At 32.6% G+C, this 4793-nt stretch overlaps 1 pseudogene; it reads left to right on the top strand.

The window, feature by feature from the left end:
• Positions 1-3864: 3864 nt before the first annotated feature.
• LOC146886381 (uncharacterized) lies at positions 3865-4400 on the top strand (annotated as a pseudogene).
• Positions 4401-4793: the final 393 nt, after the last annotated feature.

Here is a 4793-nt window from a genome sequence, read left to right as displayed (position 1 = left end):
ATTTTGAGGGAATTAATCCACTCCAAATGAAGGCAATTGAAGGCAATTTAGAACACACACTTAAGCAAACAATTATAGAAACAATCAGCACTTAAAATCGGATCCAAAGCACACCACAATGCACTACAATAGCAAAAACCCGAGACCTCTGTCCAGAAAAACGTGAAAATTGGCCTCCTCTTCACCGATTTTTTATTTTTTTTGTACTCAATGGATTTGAGTGATTCTTTTTGTGTTATTTTAGTCTATGTCTTATATTGAAGAGGCAAAAATTAGAAAAATATTTGGAGCACTGAGGCACTCGTGATAAATTGCAAACAGTTGGTGTGCGTGCAGTGATTTTGAAAACAGAAACTAGAGCAAAGTGCTCACTGAATTTATGTGAGATGTTCTATGAAATTCAATAAGAATGAGCTTGATTATGATCTAGAACCAAGCATGAACATAGAAGAACATCTTTAGACACTCAAATGGACAATCCAATCAGTGTAAATGGATTAAAACTGGACAGAACATGAACTACTCATCCGCACGCATCACATATGTTGATGTTCATTGCATTTTTCGTTGTGAGATGAAGTTCATGATTCTAAGCAATTTGTACAAGCAAATAATCGATGAAAAATGTGTATAACAACTCAAAATAGTAGTAAACAAACTGGAAATGACAAAACAGTAGGAAGAAATGGAAATTAAAATGAATGCACCGAACAAAAATGAAAAAAACTCAAGGAAAAGCAATAAAAGATGGCTGGAAAATTGAAAGAACTTAAGAACACTTGTACACCATTGAATGAAGGAGTACTACAATTTGAATCACTAGAGATTCATGTAACCTCAATCTCAATCGGTAGAAATGACAAGAACACCATAGAAATGGACAAAAACAGCAACAAAATGGAAGAACAAGGGAAATACAACACGGAAATGAAGAGACAAGCCAAGAATCATGAAACCTTACTCAACAATGGTGGATTGCCGAAGTTGAGTGGCTCTTGATACCAAAATGGTGGAGCTCTTGGTGTGGAATGGATGAAATCTCCATGAAGTAGACGTGATCCATAGAAGGGAATGGAAGCAAGTGTTTAAGGCTTGTGTTAAGCATTGGTTTGGACTAAGGTGTTTGAAGGTTTAGCTTAAGAGAAAGCTAAGGGAAGATGGCTAGAGGAGATGATTCAATCCTCTAGCAAAGGAGACTCTCAAATGCAATAGGGTGGAGTACTCTCAACACTATGCTTCTATTGCAAAATTTAAGAGTGTCTACAAATGAGTGAAATTTTGGCTTTTATATGAAGCCATTTACACATGAGAAAGGAGAGTCATTGGATTGGGTAGATCTTGATCTTGGCCCTTAGATCAAGCTTGGAGAAGGAGGCTTGATCTTGGCCATTGGATTATGCCTTGGAAAAGGAGGAAGCATTCCTAACCCTTGGATGCTTTGGATACATGAGGTGTAGGAAGAAGACTTGACTTCCACTTAGTCCACCTTGGCTCTTTTGATAGCTCATGGCCAAATCTCCTATTGGGCTTAGTCAAGCCCAATTTTATCAATTGAACTACTCATTGTTTGACTTATTATTCTAGAAAGCAAAGCCTAAACAATGGGCCAATATTATTGCTATTCTATTGCTCTTTGAGACACCTCTTCAAATCTTCACATCTTCTTTGGCCCATGTGAAGAGTGTGAGAATCCCATGTGGGTTTGGGCCATCTTGAATGAAGCCCAATTGGATATTTTTTAGCATGCTCCTTGTTATTGGGCCACTTGATGGGCTTGGGCTTGAAGGTGCATGTAGGCCATGTATTGGGCCTTGAGCATGATTTGGGTCTAGGCGTTGACCCAAGCTATAAGCCTTGTTGGGATCAGATCAACAGGATAATGGCCTTAGATGTTTGAAGGCTAACTTAATGCGTGGTAGGGTGAAATCCATTGACAATGGCTTTGCAGAGTAGTAGAGGCCACCACAAGTGCAAGCATCTAGTGAATTCGACTAATTATATGTATTCAGATAATTGAGTCTTAGAGTCTTGCTTGGTTACTATCACATAATATATGTGGCATAGTTCTACCTTCATAATTGTTTTACCAATTATAATCTAATTTCAAGGAATAATCAAAATTTAATGCATCCAAAGATTACAAAATAAAAAATGATAAAATATCATATAATAAAAATCTAAAATACATCACAATTAAATTTTATGATATATTAAATTTTGAATTAAACCTAATCACAATTAATATTAACCATAATGATATGTTAAGACAAAGAGCAAGAAAAGTTTAAACTAGAGTGATATAAAAATGAAATCACCATAAAAAATAAAAAACAAACGAGACACTATTTAGCAAAATCCATAACACAGACATAAAAAATAAAAATCATCTTGTACACCGGCCACATAGATAAAAAAAAAAGGAAAATGAGAGGTTAACAAAGTTTTCTTTTATAAACTTTGACAAACTAGCTATTTAGGTAAAGAAAACTATTTTATTACTTTATTTTAGTTAAAAAATAAAAATAAAATAATATATTTTAATTCTATTTATGAAAACTTTGTCAAGTTTTTCAAAAAAAAAAAATTAAAACATAATTTTCTAAAAAAAATCACTAACACTAAAGAATATGATTGATTGCAACTGAAAAGCCAAAGATAAGGTAAAATGAGTGAAAACAATATGGTTTTACAGTGAAGAATATGATTGCAACATTTTGTCGTTCTAAGAGTTAACTTAATTGTAAATATATATATATATATATATATATATATATATATATATATATATATATATATATATATATATATATATATATATATATATATATATATATACTTTCTTTAAAGTTAAATTATTCTTTTGGTCCTTCTATTTGTCAAGTAATATTAGTTTGGTTCTCAAGTTTTTTTTTGTCTCAATTTAATCCTCATTTTCTTAAAAATGACTCAATTTGGTCATTAATTACCGTTAATTTTCACAAAATGTTGTTAAAGTCAATGCTAGTTGTCAGATTCTAGTTTTTTTGAATTGTTTTTTTTTTCAAATTTTATTTTTTTATTTTTTTGTTTTTTTTTTATTTTTTACACATGTCACTCTACAGTTGTGCCATGTGTCAAAATGATTCAATTTGGTCCCTATATTTGTATTTAGTTTCAATTTAGTCCCAATTTTTGTAAAAATGTAGCAATATTGTTCATCCTTAAATTGACACTCAATTTAGTTTTTGTATAAATCTTATGATGATATTCTTACCACTACAAAAAAGATTAATTTTATTGGAGATTTATTAACGGAGTTTATAAAACCTCCGGTAATTTTTACACATAGTGAAGGTTTTCTAAACCTTTGATAAATACTAGAGGTTTTACGATGAACCCCAGCAAAAATTTCCTCCACATTGATTTTTTCCACATCCTTTTTATATGTTTTTTTAAAAACCTTTTTATCACTTTGTTCGTACGTTCAAAATTCAATTTCCTCAAACCTCACCTGACTACGTTTTCCTCAATTTCACTCTCAATCTCAATCTCAATCTCAATCTCAATCTCAGTAAAACCAGTTGCATTTGCAGTTGCTTCCTTGCTTCCAAACAATTTGCTCGCGATTTCGTTCGAATTTCACCTTGCTTCCAAACGGTATTGGTGTTCCCTTTCTTTTCTTTAGGTTTTCAATTTTTTTTCGTTTTGTGGTTAAATTCTGACTATGAAATCCTTGATGCTTGTTTTTGTTCAAAGATTCAATTATAGGTGCCACATTTTCTGAAATCTAAAGTGTGTCTTTGTTGCTCGTTCAGTAGCGTTGCATCTCCAACGGTGGTCGACATCTTTGTTCTTGAAAGAAAACTGTGCTTAAGAAACAACACAGTGCTCATGCTTATCAAAATTCAGAGTTGTCTACATCAGCCACATGTGTGGAGATTTGTGTGTTTTTCTTCCTCTATTGTTGGACTTGTCTGTTATGCCTTCAACTCTTTTTCAATCATTTAATTGGAAATTGGAGTTGGTGGAAGATCTTTCTTTACATTCTTTTGACATGGGAGTACTTCAATTCTCGTTGTTTGGAAGCTCACATAGTGTTTTCTACTTTGCTGGTCACCAGTGTATACTCCTTTTTCCTTGATAAATATGTGAAAGAGAAACTAGATGTATATAGTCTTGTTTCGAGTGTTGCATTTGCTATCATGTCTCTAGGCTTGTCTAGGCTGAGTCATTTAGGATTTGAGGTTGATCTTCTATACTTTTTTTGTGGACTTCTGACTGTACAACTCATGAAAATAAAATTATGGTTAGTCATTGTTGGAGGAGCTTTTAGTTATTCCCTCATCCTTCTTCGTTCCAATTTGGATCGTCAAACAAGAAGTAGGTATTACGCATTGTTTTGTATTTTAATGTTGAGTTAAAATTAGGTTAATTTAGTGTTCAAATCTACACATAAGGTAACTGAAGGTAAGCCATTAGGACTAAGGTATTGAACTTTGATATGGAATATTCTCTGGATGAACACCAATATATATCCTTCTAGGAAACATCACATGTTGGAACCAAATACAAATGTAGTTTGTCATTGTGTTGTGTGAACATCCTTTTTACTGTAATTCCAAAGCAAGAGATTAGTTATAAGCAGATCCCTGTTTTTGTGTATCTATTACAAATTGGTAATGGGTCCCGACTTTATGTTTGAATGCTAGATGGAATCATGGGTTTTTATTTTTGTATTACGAATACTCTGATGACAGAAGCTATATGAATTAGTTTAGACTCTAGGATTGACAAACTTGATGGCATATGTTCCA

Source organism: Vigna unguiculata, chromosome 5 (assembly GCF_037176805.1).
Source record: "Vigna unguiculata cultivar grain cowpea cultivar isolate G323 ecotype 2 chromosome 5, ASM3717680v1, whole genome shotgun sequence".
Taxonomy (NCBI): Eukaryota; Viridiplantae; Streptophyta; class Magnoliopsida; order Fabales; family Fabaceae; genus Vigna; species Vigna unguiculata.
Note: the sequence above shows the minus strand (reverse complement) of the source record. Positions and strands in the feature narration are given on the sequence as shown.